The following is a 17,590-nucleotide window of genomic DNA, read 5'->3' as shown; positions in this document are numbered from 1 at the left end:
GTACATGAGAAACAGCATACTGTAATCATGTTTCTAATCTCAGAAATGGTGCCTCCAATTGAAATCGTGTTGATGATTGTATGGACAGAATTAATGTGCAATGTTGGGTTGTTTGTGCTCATGACAAAGGATACGGTGATGCTAACCTCAACATGTGTGACAGAGACCAGAGTGGATGCCCAAGTACAGCAAGCAACGAGACTCATCAGAACCGGGTTGATAAAGTCATCAGAGAAAATCATTGGATAGCACAGACACAACTCTCAGATAAGTGTGGCATATCATAAGAGTGTGTACAGGTCATCATTGCAGAACTACAGTACAGAAAACTGTGTGGACTGTGGGTGCCTCAAATGCTCACTCCTGATATGAAACAGAGGAGACTGGTCATCTGCCAACAATTTCTTTTGTGCTTTCAATGTAAGGATTATGGGTTCCTTAACAACACTGTGACAGCTGATGAAAGCGGAGTTCACCATTTTTACCCCAAAAACATAACAGCATCATTGGAGTTCCACCACAAAGGATAACCAATGCCAAATAAGTTGAAGATCATGCCATCAGCAGGCAGTCACGCTCAGTGTGTTCTGGGATATTCAAGGTGTGGAGCATTTGGAATTCATGCCTGAAGGCACCACCATAAACTCTGCATGGTACTGAGTGATTAGAAAACAGAAAGCATGAATTCAAAAGACTTCATTCACACATGGAGCAATCTCTTCTTCAGCATAACAATGGAAGACCAGACACGAGTGCTGCAACATCTGCAACAATCAGATGCCTTGGGTTCACTGTCATCGATCATCCTCTATACAGTCCCGACTTAGCCTCATGCAATTTTTATCTGTTTCCAAAACTTAAACAACAGCTTCGAGGATTTCACTTTGATAGCAATGAAGCAGTGAAAGCAGAGGTGAGGCTGTGGCTCCATCAACAAAGTAAACCTTCTACAGTGATGATAACAATAAATTGGCCTCTCATTGGGCGAAATGTGTTCACTACCAAGGTGATTATGTTAAGAAATAAATATGTAGACATGAAGAATAAAGATGTAGAATGTTAATAAAGTTTGTTTTAATTGAAAAGCTTTAAGAGGTTTCGCGTAAATTCTGAGGTGTTACTTGTCAGCATGCCCTTGTAAATACACTAGTAATTAACTTACCATATTATTGGAAGTTACATTCTTTTTTTATAGTGAAACACACATAATATACCTTATAATGTTCCATTAGTTCTACATATTTTAGTTTTTCCATTTGCTGTAGAAAGACTTTTTATTTGACCGTAAGTGGAAACTGTGGGAGTTCCCTGAATAAAGTAGTGGGATGCATTCTGGGTGCTGTAGTAAATGGTTTCGCTAGGAGAAATGTCATTGGGAGGACTCTGGGCAGATCACTGAGTCGACTCTCATAGAATTTCAAAATATGCAACAGAAATAGGTTAAAAGAGGTGCAAGAAAGTATGATCTGTGCCATTTAGGCACAGATGGATAAAGTTAGGAGAGAGCTTGTGAGAATGAGGGAAGGCAGTGGTGAGGGGGTGGTTGGGAACTGGCAGCTGGTAGGAGGGCTAGCAGGAGGAGAATGTGATGTCATAGTTTTGTTGTGTCTACCAGCAACAGGTTCCAGATACCAGAGTTGAGGGGACAGTAGCCTCAGGATGGTGTAGGAAAATGTAATGTCCAGTAGTCTCTGCCTGCAAGTAGGAAGGATAGGAAAACCACCAATGTTGGGAAGAAGTAAGTACTGCTGCAAGGCAGCAGTCATAGCAGAGGTGCAGGCCATTGATTACAAGAGAAGTTATGGGGGGAGTATCAGGTCACCAGCTTTTTTAAGCCAAGTGCTGAGCTAAATCAGATGACTGAGGGTTTAATGCTTTTGTGTAAGGATTTCACAAATGATGATCAGGTGGTGATAAAGGGTGGGGCAGGGAAAGCTTGTACAAAGACAGGGCATACAACATAGGTGGTGCCCCGAATAAGATAGCTTCCCTAACTGGTAGTACCAATGTCAACATGGTAAAGCTTTTCTGGTGCAAGATCGGCCTGTCTTGGTAGTGCTGTATGGTGAGTCAATGCGGAGATGGCACTGATGACTGCTAATTGGATGCACATTGCACTGGAGTCAGCAGTGACTATCAGGACATTAGGCTACCATAGGCACGATCTGCACCTCAACAGGGCTGCGAAGGTCGGTTGGTGGAGTTGATTAGTGAGAGTAAAGCAGGTGTATGTGGGGTCACTCATAGTCAAATAACTTGTCATGAGTATGATAACTAGGCATTTTTTAGAATAAACCATGACAACAGTTTCCTCTCTTAAAAGTATCTCAATCTGCTTAGAGATTTCTTCAACACATAGGCAAAAATTAGAAAGTACCATATTGGAGTGCACAAACACCAAGCAAATTTGCTTAGAATGTTCTATTTTTCATCAAAATGTGCAGTCCATTAAAAATAAAGTACACAACTTGAAGCTGAGTTACAGTCTTTGAGCAGCTTTGTAGTACGTATTACAGAGCACTGGTGTAGAGATGATGAATTATAACATGTAATGCTATTGTCATATCAATGTGCAAGGCCATGTAAGACACGGCCAAGTTCTCTATACAGATGACAGCAACACCATAGTCACAGATAAAACATCAGAATTCCTATTACAGAAAGAAAATAAAACCCTCAAGGATGTTTACAATTGGACAGTACGTAATAAATTAATGTTAAGCATAGGAAAAACATACAGGGTGCACTTCAGCAGGGGACAACACTGTCACATGAGGCATAGATGATAACCCTATAGATTGTGTAGCAAGCACAAAGCTTTTAGGGATGAACACTAGCAGCCAACAAGGAATGAGCACACAAAGATACTGGCAAGAAGAATGTCATCAGCATGTTATGCTCTTATGATTTTACCTTCAGTTTGTAACAGCTGATGTCTTGTGGGGACTGCATGCAAGATCTGCATGCACTCAGTTCTGAGCTATGAAATTCTTTTCTATAGATCAAAGACACACAATATGGACAATTTTTAAACTGCAGAAAAGGGCCATAAGAATAACAGCTAGAAGTAGTAATCCGGCTGATTGTAAAGAGCTACTTGAAAATCTGGGCATCTTTCCTCCACAAAGTGAGGACATCCCCCAATCTGTGGTGTATATCAGGGAAAACGTTGCCCTAGTTATCAACATGAAAAACTGTTTACTCAATAATCGAGAATACTTCATGGAAGAGTTTCTTCATTTACCTTAATAATGGACACAAATTACATTTCCACAGAAGTTTCAAATCAAGTTCAATTTGTGAACTACATCTCCATCTATTTATTTCACACTTTTATTCCATCTGAGACTGCTCCAAAATTTCTTGCCCATATATTTGAAGTTATGCATTGACTCTACAGTTACCTGATGATTTTGTAATCAAACAAAATTGAGGAATTTCAATTACCTGTCTGAAGTGAATTACCTTTACATAATTTCTAAATGATTTTTAAGTTACTGCAGAGCCTTTCAGATTATGCAGGGCTTATTGAGCTGGCACTACACCAAACATGTCAGTGTTTTCTGCACAAAGAATAGTACTGTCTTGTCACAACTCCCTCATGAACACACAATGTTAAGGTACTTCTGATGACCATTTACACTGAAGTACTAGATGCATCAGCAACAAGATTCTTATCCTGCTCTTGCACAGAGATGATAATTTTGTGAGAACATAATTCATCTGTTAGTGGTATTCTATCAAAGCCTTTCCAAAAAGCAAAAACTGTGCAACACAAAAATCTGTTTCCAAGTCCTGCAAGAGACTGAAAGAGACAAAGTATCAATATAAACTCTTGAGCATTTGAATTGAAGACACTCAACAGTTGAGAGTATAAGTACACTTGTGGGGGAGTAGTAGTAGTAGTAGTAGTAGTAGTAGTAGTAGTAGTAGTGGTGGTGGTGGTGGTGGTGGTGGTAGTGGTAGTAGCAGCAGCAGCAGCAGCAGCAGCAGCAGATGTTGTTGTTGTCCAACATTAGTCGGGTGAGCACAGTGTAGCACATTTATTTGCTACTACAATAAGTGATAGTGGCAGCCCTTGTTATCAGCACACTGGTCCTGCAGCATCAAAGCCTTGATATGACAGTTTCCTACAGGATCAAGGTACTCACGGTACACCCTTGGCACAGTGAAATGTTAAAAGCCCAATGCCTGAGTGTTCTCCAAGACTGAAAGCCTATGCTGTGGGAACCCATGACCTAGGCGTAATCAAATGTGATGATATTGTCCCTCTGCCTCACCCAGCACCAAGTGTCATATTGATGGCAAGTACCATACAACATGGCAACAGAAATGCTCTCGCTCCTACTCAGCAGCTATCTCCATTTCAATTTCCCATGAGCACAGGTAAGCATGTTTGCAATGGATTGCAATATTTAACATAATGGGTGAAGTGAGCCTTCTACCAATAGTCTGAGATTGCACTACAGGAAAAAGTTTTCATTTTATACTATCTAGAACAGAGCATGAAAACTGTGGAATATTGAAAGTCTTTAAATACTGGGGAGACAATTATCACTGTGTGTTTCGTAAAATAAGCAACTGCATTAATGCAGTTTTAACAATTTACAGTAGCCAAATAGAAAAAGAAACCATGCTCCTTGTTTTATACACTGAACTTATAAAACTCAAACAATAGAATATCCACAATGGAATAACAAAATTAATTGGACAGATTGCTACTCACCACACATGGTATGCATTGAGAGGCAGAGTGGCACATTTACAGCTAAATCTGGAAAAATCTCAGCTTTTGGACGAAGTCCTTCATCAGATGAGAGACAAACACAAGCACAACTTACACACACATGGCCACTGTTTCTCCAGGTGCTGTGGTGCCACTTCAGCGAGCAGTGGTCATGGGTAGTGGGGGTACAGAAGCAGTGTGAGGTGGAGATGGGAAGGATAGCAGGGTAGAGGTGGGTGAAGATGTTGTAATGCTGCTTGTATGTGTGTGAGCACAGATGTAGCAGTGACAGGGTACCAGGCTGCTAGGTGAAGCAACACGAGCTGTACTTGGGCACAAAGAGAAGCAGAGACAGGGAAAGGACTATACATGTGAGCTGGGGGACAGAAGGCATGTGTGAGGCTGAAGTGGAAGCAGGGAAGGGGACAGAGGCAGATGGGGTACAGGGACTAGCAAAGGTTGAGGCCAGGATGTTTATGGGGATGAAGGATATGTTACACCAAGAATTCCCACCTGCACAATTCAGAAAAGGTGGGAAGAGTCCAGATATAATGGGCTGCAAAGCAGCCATTGAAGTCAAGTTCTCTGTGCTGTACAGCACGTTTAGCAACAGGCTGGTCCAGTTGTCTCTCGGCCACAATCTGGCAGTGGCTATTCATGCGGACAGACAGCTTGTTAGTGGTAATGTCCACATAGAATGCTGTACAGTGCCTATAGTTAACTTGCTAGATTACACAGTTGCCTTTACATGTGGTCCTGTCTTTGATGGGGTAGGAAATGCCTGTGACAGGATTGGAGCAGATGGCAGTGGGAGGATGTATGGAACAGGTTTTACATCTGGGTCTTTTACAAGGATTGGTATAAGGGCTAAGGGGTTGGGAGCAGGATAGTAATATGCACAGACAAGGTTACTGCATAAGTTGATTGGGTGCTGGAACACTACTGTGGGAGGGATGAGGAGGATATTTCTAACTTCAGGGCATGGCGAGAGGGAGTTGAAACCCTGACTGAGAACATCATTCAATTGCTCTAGTTCCACACGGTACTGCGTCACAAGGAGGATGCTCCTCTGTGATCAGCCAGTGGGTGTGGCAGGTGATTGGATAGATAAGACACAGAAAATCAATTTCTGGATAAGGATGATAGAGTAGTATCAGTCTATGAAGGCCTCAGGAGACTCTCAGCATATTTGGAGAAAGCTACTTGTCATTGCAGAGTCAATGACCAGAAGTAACTAGGCTGCATGTAAGTGACTTCTTGGTGTGGAATGAGTCGCAGCTGTCACGATGGAGGTGTTGCGAGTTGGTAGGTCCAGATCACTGAAGATGTTATCGATGAGGGTGAACCAGGTAAGGGGTTTGGGGTTCTGGATGGCTAGGAAGTATTTCTCTACACGGCCCATGAACAGGTTGGCATAGGATGGTGGGTAACGAGTCAAAACGTGGCGTCCAGTGGCATGCAAACCAACGAGGACTCCATCTTGGAGGTCTTTTTGTCCCTGTTCTCCTTGAATGATTTCGATGTTTGTGAAAATGTTATACTGACTGATAGGGTGGTAATACTACCAATTATGGAGGTAAAAATATGTGGGCAAAAACAAGGTCATTAATTGGGAAGTTGAGAAGTGGTTGTGAGTAATGTGTACTACGAGCTACTGAAATCATGAGTTGAAATACTGAGTCTCCTAGTTAACAGATTCAAGACAAAAGGTGCTGTGGGTGAATATGGAAAAACAATTAACTGTCAAGTACTATTGGATGTCAAAATAGGAAAGGATGCATATCACATGGACACTGTAGTCATGCTTAATTTACAAGGGAAATTAATAGCAGGATCTGATTGGTTGACAGAGCATCATGCTAAAGTAATCTATGGAAGAAATGAAATAAGGTTCTATGAAGAAGAGGCAGAGAAAAGGATAAAATTTTTTGAGGAAATGACAGCAAACAGGATACCAGGTTTTTCACGAATATATGAAGACGAAGCAGCAGCAGCAGCAGAAGAAGAAGAAGAAACTTTGGTTGATGCTAACGGACGAACGGTAAACCTGACCAGTAAGTAAGAGGAAGCTGAACTATCCTGGGAAGAAATTAACAGAAAAATTTATGGGACTGCTACTTTAGGGAGTGAAGAAGCTGAACAGCTGACCAAATTAGAAGAAAAACACAGAGAAATTGTTTTCAAAGAAACCAATAGTTATTAGGGACCCACCTGTCTGGATATTTGAGGCCACCTTATCAAATACCTCAGGCAAGAAAAGAAGCCACACAGAAAGAATTACAGAATGACCTTCTTGTAGTCAACATAACAGCCACTTGGTCATTGTGGCAAAGAAGAACGGTGATGGGAGGCTTGTTTTGCACACTCAAAAAGCTAACAAACTATTCAAACTGGAAAGAGATCACCCAGCAAATATGGGCAAAACCATACAAAAGCCTAGATGAGAAAAAAATCTTTACAAGTCTCATTTAACATCAGGATATCATCAAATCTTGCTATATCCAGAATCAAGACCACACATCACATTTTTATGTGATAGATGATGGTATTAGTACAAAATGTTGCCTTTTGGCTTAAAAGTGTCTGCGTCAGCATTCATTAGGGCACTGAACTGAGTGTTAGGGAAAGAATTACTAAAGGTTATGGGATATGTGGATGATATTTTGGTAGCTAGTGAGATATAGGGGGAGTACTTGAGAACATTGTAAAAGATATTTGAAAGGTGTGCAGTTGCTAGACCTTACTTTACAATATACAAGTTTGGGAGGAAAGAGATACTGTTTTTAGGACACCTGGCATGGAAAATGGGTGAACAAAGAGGTAAAAGGAACGTTAGGGCAGCAGGAAGAAGAAAGAATTGGAAGGGGGGGGGGGGGCAGAGAGCAGGGTTGCCCCAGAAACGCTACATGTGTTGGGGCACCAGCACCACCAGTGACCCTTCCCGATCTCCATACCATACCATAAACACAACATAACAGGGAAAATGCCAGGAGAGAAAGACACAAGAAATTGGGAAACAAAATGTCAAAAAAGACCAGACACAACATAGGGAAAAATGGAGGAGGGAGGGGAGAACTTGGCCAGTGTGGAAGCAACACCAAGGCCCCCAAAACTAACACCACTGTTAACCGAGGGACTCCAATTCAACAGGGAAATTCAACAACTTAAACCTGAGAGGACAAATCACTTTTGTGAAGAAAACCAAGGATGGAGGGCGGGGATGCCTCATTGTGGAGTAAAAAACCCTGAGTCAACCTAGTATGGCCACTAAAAATATGGCAGAGAATGGTAGACTCCAGCCAGGAGAGATGGAGATAAGAACACTGTGAGGTGTGAGTCTCCTTGATTGCACAAAGTTTATTAAACAGGGAGGTATCCTTCCACAAGAGCCAGGCCATGATCGAACAACAAGAGATATGACACAAAGCCATAAATCTGTCCCCTGAGGGTCACGGAAGATGGGGGGCAGGTGGCAGCCCCCCGACCTGACAAACAGCGAGTTCATTACTAAGGATACCCACGTGGTTGAGAACCCAAATGAAATCAATCAAACAAGCAGAATCGACAAGATTGGTGAGAAGGCAGAGACCAATGGGTGGCAGGAGAAACATTGGGTGATAGCCTGCAGGCTACTCATCAAGTTCGTACATAACAAAACTTGGATGAGGGAGGACCAAGCAGAGGGCCCAATAGGTGGCCATCAATTCCGCAGTAGACGCCCCACACATGGCAGGCAAGTGATGGTGTTCCACACCAACAGAAGACATGAAGGTATATCCCAGGTGATCGGTGGATTTAGAGACATCAGTGGGAAAAACAATAGCATCCTGAAACTCCTGTAAGTGCAGGTGGAACAAACAATGGAATACCAGGGGAGTGAGGGAGGCTTTCGGATCCCAGAAGAGATCCATCTGAATCTGGGTCCAAGGAACTAGCCAAGGGGAGGATGGTCGGGAGAGAATGTGAGGGAGAGGACAAGGAGGGGAGATGGAAATCGTGGCAGACAGAAGAGAGAGAGAGCCCAACTGGTACACACACCTGAGGGCAGGCAGTGGGAGGGCAACATCTTGAAACCAAATAAAGCAGGGATTCCCAAAGTGGTCGATATCGACCCCAAGGGCTCGATATCGGTTTCCTAGGGGTCGACATAAACGAAAACTGATTTTGAGGGTCGACGAGGTCTAAAAATCGACCCATATTAAATTAAGACAAGTTCTTATTTAAAACTTTCAAGATAGGCAGAAAAGAATATTCGCAGTTTCTGCATTTGTCAAAATTACCAGAAATGCTTCAAGATGATGATATTTTATTATATGTCACTCACTTGGACGCATTACACAAGGATTTTACAGACAGGTTTGAGGATCTTTTAAATTTACAAATTCCTCAATGGATAATAAATCCGTACAATACCACAGCCATAGAAGAAGCCAATGTGATAATGCAAGAAGAGTTGATTACCATCAGCACAGACGAAGAGCTTAAGCAGAAGTTCAACCAAGGCTATCAGAAGTTCTGGTTGCAACGCAACATTGAAACACAGTATCCTACATTGTGGAACATTGCTGAAAAATACCTTATCGCTTTTCCATCATCATACCTAGTTGAAAAAAAAGCTTCAGTGTGGTAACAAACATTTTGACGAAACAAAGAAACCGTTTGAAAATCAACGAACATGGAGATTTAAGGCTGCAACTCACCAATATTGAACCAAATGTAGCTAGATTGGTAGATAGTCACCAGGTTCATCCATTGCACTGAATGTTTTATTTTCTCTTCGCGAATTAATACTTTTTTAAATATAATTTCCTACCTACTTAAGATTCTTTAAGTACTTAATATTTGTATGGAGTGTAGCCATGTATGGAAGTGAAACATGGACGATAACCAGTTTGGACAAGAAGAGAATAGAAGCTTTCGAAATGTGGTGCTACAGAAGAATGCTCAAGATAAGGTGGGTAGATCACTTAACTAATGAGGAGGTATTGAATAGGATTGGGGAGAAGAGAAGTTTGTGGCACAACTTGACTAGAAGAAGGGATCGGTTGATAGGACATGTTTTGAGGCATCAAGGGATCACAAATTTAGCATTGGAGGGCAGCGTGGAGGGTAAAAATCGTAGAGGGAGACCAAGAGATCAATACACTAAGCAGATTCAGAAGGATGTAGGTTGCAGTAGGTACTGGGAGATGAAGAAGCTTGCACAGGATAGAGTAGCATGGAGAGCTGCATCAAACCAGTCTCAGGACTGAAGACCACAACAACAAAGTACTTAATTTGTAATAATCATTATAAATTAAACTTGATATTTACTGAATTGTATGTCTTTTTATTTTGTTAAATTTTGATGAGAAAATGAAGTCAACTTTACTCACTTAACCAAGTGCAAAGTTTTTCAATTGGTACCTTACTACCTAGGTATTTTGTATCAATAGGAAAAAACTAAAGATAGGCCCCTTATTCATAATAGTCTGCTAACTTAAAGCATTGCTAATTCTCACTCTGTCTTCTTCTATTGACCTAAGTCAGAACGAAAAATAACACTCTGTAGCAGCTGTTTCAAGTTAGCGGACCATTATGAATAAGGGGGTTGATCTTAAAAGTAGGTAATTTGGCCATGGGGGTCTGAGGTAACAGTTCATTTTGGAAAAGAGGTCACTTGTCCAAAATAGTTTGGGGATCCCTGAAATAAAGAATAGAATAGGAGGGGTGAGAAGGTGAAGAGTGGGTAGTACTGGCATAGGAAACCAGGAGCTGGGACCGCCAAACCAAAATGGGAGGGATCCCAGCATCAACCACAAGACTATCGACAAGGCCAGTGCAAAAGGCATTGGTGGTTAAACGGATACTACAATAGTGAACTGGGTCCAAGAGGAGCAGTGTGGAAGAGGATGCTAATCCATAAACTTGATAACCACAGCCCAGATGAGACAGAACTAATGTCTGATAAAGGCAGAGGAGGGTTGAATGATCTGCACCCCAAAAGGTGTGAGCAAGGAAACTAAGGACATTGAGTTTACAAAAGAAGTAAAAAAGTCAACCTTCCAAATGTGGATACGGAACAATAAAAAAAGCTTGTCAAAAAGAAGACCCATGAAAAGGAATTGGGGGACCACAGTTAGATGTCCTTGAATCCTGGGATCTTTTATCTCCTTACTAATTGATCATCTGCTTTGATTGGAAACTGCAGTTCGATAGGACTTAGCTCTGCACCACCATCACAGAGCATGACTAGATGGACCATAGTATGGTGACAGAAATGCACCACCCTCGACTTAAGGGGAGAGAATTGAAAATCGTGTGAGAGTGTCCATGTGGAAGCGTGCCTTATGGCACCCTGGAACTGTCATTCCGTAGAGGCCACCACGTGGGAGCTAGCTTACATACAGAAATCGTCCACATACAGAGCAGGGGTGACCAATGGTCTAGTGTAGGTCACAAGTCCATTAGTAATGCTGAGAAAAAGGAGGACACTCAATATGGAGCCCTGTGGTATGCTATTCTCCTGGGTGTACAGAGAGCTGAGAAGAGTGTCAACCTGAACTTTGAATGACTGGTGGGATAGGAACTGACAAATAAAAATCAGGAGGGGCCACGAAGATCCCCTCACTGACGGCAAGTAGGATGTAATGGCACCAAGCTGTGTCACAGACCTTACGAAGATCGAAGAAAACTGCGACAAGATGGCAGTGCAGAGGAAAGGCTTACCGAACTGTGGTTTCCAATTAAAGCAGATGATTGATTGGAGACCGTCCCTCCTAAAATCTGCATTGGTAAGGAGATAAAAGGTCCCAAGATTCAAGGACCCAACTGAGTCAACAAACCATCATCTGTTCAAGTAAATTTCAGGTGACATTGGTCAGACTGATGGGCTGGCAACCACTGAGGGATAATGGATCCTTGCTGTGCTTAAGGACAGGAACCTCAACACTGTCCCTCCATTTAGAGGGGAAAATGCCTTGGAGCTAAATATACTTAAAGACCATGAGGAGATATCATCGCCGTGGAGGATTGAGGTGTTGAAGAAACTGGTCATGGACGGAATCAGAGCCAGGGGCTAAATTGTGGGGAAAAGAGAGGGCCAGTGGAAGTTTCCATTCAGTAAAAGGTTCATTTTAGGATTCCACCTGACAAAGAGTTATAGATAAGTGGGAAGCTTCAGACCTCTGTTTCTGGATGAGGAAGGTGTCTGGAAAGGAGGCTGACACTGATGTTGTAGCAAAATGGGTTACGAGGTGTTCCGCAATAACTGATGGATCTGTACAAAGGCCACCTGGATGGGCAAGGCCCGGAATATAAGACTGTCGCTGACGACCTTGAAGGGTGAGGAGTGTAGCCCACACCCATGATGAAAGGACATAAGAACCTGGAGGAGATAAAGCATTCCCCACACACCTGCTTGCTCTGTTTCATTAAGTATTTATGTTTCTTCTTCTTCTCTCTCATAGGTCAACGAGAGCAGGACAGAAAGGGACAGCAGGCTTCTGCAAGATCTGAAACTGAAAGACAGCGGGCAACTTTGGGGTGCACTGACTGGCTCCCGAGGCCAAGTTGTGGCAGCAGGTGTCCAGCCTAGGAGAAGCAGGGGGGAGGGTTTACGGGAGGGAGCCCCATCACCAGTGGGCACTGCAAAAGGGGGACGCTTCACCAACTGGGGAGCAGGAAGCAGGACCAACACACACAGGAGAATGCGTGGGAACTGCAGGGGAGAGGGACAGGAGAGGGAGGCGGGACTGGGGTAAAGAGGAGGGGGGAGGGAGAAGGACATGACAGAGGCAAAGATAGATGTCATCAACACAAGGTGAAGTAAGTCATATTGCTGAGGAGCCTCAGCGTAGGATAAATGATCAAGTAACTTATACTCCTGCATCTTCTCTTCCTTCTTATAGGCTAGGCAATGTAGCAAGTGTGGAGAGTGACAGTCATGACAATTAACTCACACAGGCAGCAGAACACAGGGTCTCCCATCACAGAGTGGGAGTCCACATCCTTGACCTTCTCTCGGAGGGTATCTCCCTCAAATGCCAGAATAAAGGTGCTGGCATCAGTGTGACTGTCCTCGCGAACTTTCTGAACACGTTCATCAGTTTGAAGAATGAGGTGCCAATGAAAAATGACTCCCTGAGCCATATTCAAAGACATGTGAGAAGTAATGGACACCAAAATGTCACCAAGATGGCCACAAGCACAAACGGCTGCAGATTGAGTGGAAGAAGTAGTTTTCATCAACAGCAAATCCGAATACATCTTACTGAGAGACTCCACTTTGCCAAACTTGTCTTCGATATTTTCCACAAAAAATAATGGCTTGGAGGTGATGATATGCCCTCGTCAATCCTACTGCAGACCAAGCAGCAGAGAAAGTGTTTCACACCAAGCCTGGCCCTCCTCCCAGGGTGTAGCCAGGGAACGGAAGGCCACAGGGTCATAATGAACAGCTCATTCTATGATACATTACCAACCAAAGAGATGACCTTAGAAGAACAGTCAGTTTTTTGGAGCTTAATATGCAAAGAATACACTCTGATACCACCCACTATGATCAGGGGCTCTGCCGATGGGCACCACCGAACCACAGCAAGGGCCATCTGGCATGGTAGCCATTGCCGGGAGTTCTGATGCCCCAGAATGACATAACAGCCCCACCACATGAACTGGCTACACATACTGGTGGGGGGTGGTGGCACAGAGAGGAAAGAGAGGGCCGGGTGAGGAATCCACGCCGTAGATGCTAGGCAGGAAGTTCTTCCCCAAATGGGTCACACGACAGAGGGGAAATTTAGAAGTGGAGGTCAAACCCCAAAGGGGGACCAAAAATGCTAGGGTGTAATTTCATCAAAAGGGAGAGTAGAGTGGAGAAGAATGATAAAGACAGTGACTTTTGGCAGTCGTGTGTTAAATAAACTGCCACAAAAGCAGAAGTATTTGGTGATGGAAAAGGTGGCATTGCCCATATTTTCCAGTTAGATAAAGTTTGGATATTACCTTGTTGGACAACAGGCAATTGTAGTGATGCATCATAAAGCTCTATCCTTTATTTTGACAAGAAAGCTGCACCATGGTAGGTTAACAAGATGAGATGCTTTCTCTTCAAGAATTCACAGTATGTACTATGCATGATACAGATACTTCCTGCTGCACTTTTGTACTTGCCACTAGGTTTAGAAAATCAACCCACACCACCAGACATACAGGATTATAAAATTTGTCTGATAACTGGGAACATGCATGAAAAAACAGTACGGAGAATGTTAAAGAACATTGGCAGACAGCAGGACAAAGATGAAAAATTGGTACTTATCGAAATGAAATATAATAGTGAGTGAAAAACAGATCAGGGCTTCTTATCTTATACACGATGTTGTGTTATAGCACAGGAATAATGAAAATAAAGAGGACTGGAGAGTATGTACCCTTGAACAAGGCACCCACCTCAGCTGCAGGCATTTCTGTCCAAAGAAGTGTGTGATGTGTCTGGTTCTCTAATATGGTCAGGTAAACAAAGCACTTACTAATACGTTGTGAAGTGTGCCAGAACACAAAACCGACAACAGTACAGCAAAAAGGTTTCATGCATGTGGTATTGCCAAAAGAACCTAAGGAAACAGTCACTTTGAATCTTCTACGCCTCTTGCTGAAATCTAATGGACATGTAGAATATATTCTAGTAAGAACCAAGTTGTTCTCTTGTTATGTAAGGTTATACAGCTAAGAAAAGCCACTGGAAGCAAAATGGCAGGAAAGCTGACCAAGGATTATTTTAACAAGGTGTGCATGTCCAAATGCATCATTAGTGACAATTCAGTAGTTAAGTGTGGACAGGTGCATTAAATCAACATAATGTGGAGCTGAGATTCTTTCAGCATACCGGTCCTGCCTCTAATCCTTCAAAACAAATTACAGAAATCAATAGGTTATGCTGGGTGTATTGTCACAACAGGCACAATCAACGGGCACAACTGACTAGAACATTTGAACACACCACCAACAAAACTCCACACAACTCCACAGGATATGTGTGTGTGTGTGCGGAAATTTTGTTTAACAACGTACAAGACAGCCTAATTTGAAATACACTGAAAAAAATACCAGAGGAGTATCTTACATGGGGTGAGGAAATCCAGAATGCAGAACAGACCCTTATCAGAAGGGCCAAGGTACATACTTAGCAGTAGGATAAATATGTACATTTAATAATGTATAAGGTTGGTGACATGTTGATACGAACACATGTTCAATCCAAAAAGGATGAACATGAGATAAAAGGGACCACAAAAGTTCATAGAACTGAAGCATCCAAATGCATTGGAGCTTGAAGAAAAAGATGCTATGTGTTTATTTTAACTTTGTTATTGAATATGGAAAAGAAGTGTTGTATGTGTATACTGGAAATAATTTAAAATCAAACTGCTATAAATGTATTTACGTATGCAGACCTTAATTAGCCTGCTGCATTAAAGCATAGTGATGTAGTGGTAAGTAAGGTGTGAGGCCAGCACTTGTAACAATCATTAGGTCATGTAGCAGGTACATGTGGCTGTACTGTATCTGCTAGCAGAAGATGGCGACACTGAGGGAAGTTGGAGTTGAGAACAGTGACACTGTAGTCAAACTGCAATTGTGACCCCAGTTCTGGGTCTCTGTTGTGGGAGGTGGACCTCCTTACTAGGAAATAGGTCATAGTGGTCTGGAAGCTTAGGGGAGTTGCGAACATGTATAGTATAACTGAGTATGTTGTTGCTGGCACCTGATCCATAGTGGAGGAACCCCAGCCTCCGTGAATTGGCTGTTCACAGGACTGGTTCGAAAGGCTCCTGCTGCAAGTCAGACCGTACATTGACAGGTCCAGTGACTGCAATGTTGAGGATGATGCTGAACCATATGCCAGACTCCCATAATCATGACAGGACAAGATCAGAGCTCTGTAATACTGCAGAAAGGTAGTGCCTTTTGCACTCCAGTTGGTGTTGCTGAGACAGTGAAGTGTATTAAGTAGTAGCCCCACCCATGTAAGGTAGAGAGAATGTAGTGTCATCGTGTGATGTCACAAGCCTTTTGTAGGTCGAAGAAAACAGCAATAAGGCGTTGACATTGGTCAAAAGATGTCTGAATGGCAGACTCCAAGCAAATCAAATGATCAGCTGTGGAACAGTCTTGGTGAAAACTGCAGTGGGATTGAGCCAGAAGACCGTACGACTTAAGGACCCAACACAGACCCCAGCTCACTACATGTTCAAGCAATTTACACATAACATCGGTAAGACTAATTGGGTAATAGCTGTCCATCTCTTGGGGATGCTTACCTGGTTTCAGTACTGGGAGGGTGATACTCTCCTGCCATTGAGATGTGGGCTCGTCCTTGCTCCAGATACGGTTGCAGATGGTAGGGAGATGACACTGATATTCCACTGATAGGTGTTCTGAGGATTTGATTGTGGATGCAGTATGGCCCTGGGGCTGTACCAGGGCAAAGGGCTATAGCACTGAAGAATTTCCCCCCTCACTGAATGGAGTGGCGTGTAGTGAAAAATAAGTGCAATCACTCAATCTGCTGTTTAAGGACACAAAAGGCAGGTTGATAGGTCTCAGACACAGAGGTTTGAGCATAATACAGTCAAATTGTTTGGCTGTGGCATCTGGGTCAGTGAAAATAGCAATGTTCAATGAAATACCAAGTACACTTGCAGAGGACTGGTATCCACAGAGGTGTCTCATCTTCACCCAAACCTGCAAATGAGGCGCACATGGTCCAATGGTTGAAACATACAATTCCCAACATTCTTGATTCCATAGTTTTATCATGTGGCAGACCTGGACACACAGCCATTTAAAGGCAATGAGGTGCTCAATCAATAGATGCCACTTGTGGTGCTGGAAAGCCCGCTTGCAATCTCTAATGGCCTCAGCAATTTCCGAGGTCCTCCAATGTACTGCCATCTGACAGGTGGAGGATCAAAAAACAGAGGAGGTGAAAGCATCCCAGTAGGCATTGTGGAGGGAGAGATGGGGCCCTAGGTAGTGACACTGAGGAAGGGACAGAAAGATTGGGAAATGGTTGCTACCACACAGATCATCGTGTACCATCCAGTAGGTGGCTGGGAGAAGACCAGAGATCCAAATAGAAAGATCAATGGCTGAGTAAGTTGCCACACTGAAGTGTGTGGAGGCACCAATATTCAAGGGACAGAGGTCGAGATCTGCCATTAAGTTTTCGATGTCTTTACCACGGCCAGTGATCGGCGCTCCACCCCACAAAGGATTATGGGTATTGAAGTTATCGAAGATCAGTAAATATGGGGAACCAATGCAAACAATATCTTCTAAGGCACTCCACCAACGGGAAGGACATAAACATTACAGATGGTAAAGTCCTGAAATGTTCTTACTTGAATAGCCACAGCCTCCAAAGTTGTATCATGAGGCACAAGTTCACTGAAAACACAATGGGGACCAAGTACTTATTAATGAAAAGGTGTAGAGTGTGCTGGAAGTTAAATTGAAAAATAGGATCCTAAATCATGTACCATGCCCAAACGGGATCTGCACTAGAGAGACCATCCAATGGAAGGGCAGAAGAGGAAGCATAGGCTTGTAGCACAGAAAGGGAAGTAGTGCTGGAGTCCCATGGTAGCCAAGCATGTACTCATAAAAGAGTTGAGAGCCCACTGGAGGGACGCTCATTCTTCCCATGCTCCAAATGCAAATGGAATGGGATGAAACCCTAATACGTGCTGCAATGGGAAGTACCCTCTATCAAGCAGCCTCAGTGGTTTGCAGAGTGTACATGTAAAAGGTAACTACTAATGTGACTGCTAATGTGCCAGCATGGAGTGGTGAATAAAAGGGAATCCATGCCCATTATAA

The 17,590-nt window shown here is 43.0% G+C and overlaps 1 protein-coding gene across 3 annotated transcripts in view; it reads right to left on the bottom strand.

The window, feature by feature from the left end:
* LOC126248234 (inhibitor of growth protein 3) overlaps window positions 1–17,590 on the bottom strand; it is a 177,838-nt gene that overhangs the window by 139,972 nt on the left and 20,276 nt on the right. The gene's annotated exons all lie outside the window — the stretch shown is intronic.

The sequence above is a fragment of the Schistocerca nitens genome, chromosome 3, assembly GCF_023898315.1.
Source record: "Schistocerca nitens isolate TAMUIC-IGC-003100 chromosome 3, iqSchNite1.1, whole genome shotgun sequence".
Lineage (NCBI taxonomy): Eukaryota > Metazoa > Arthropoda > Insecta > Orthoptera > Acrididae > Schistocerca > Schistocerca nitens.
The sequence above is the reverse complement of the archived record's forward strand: the minus strand, read 5'-3'. Positions and strand labels throughout refer to the sequence as shown.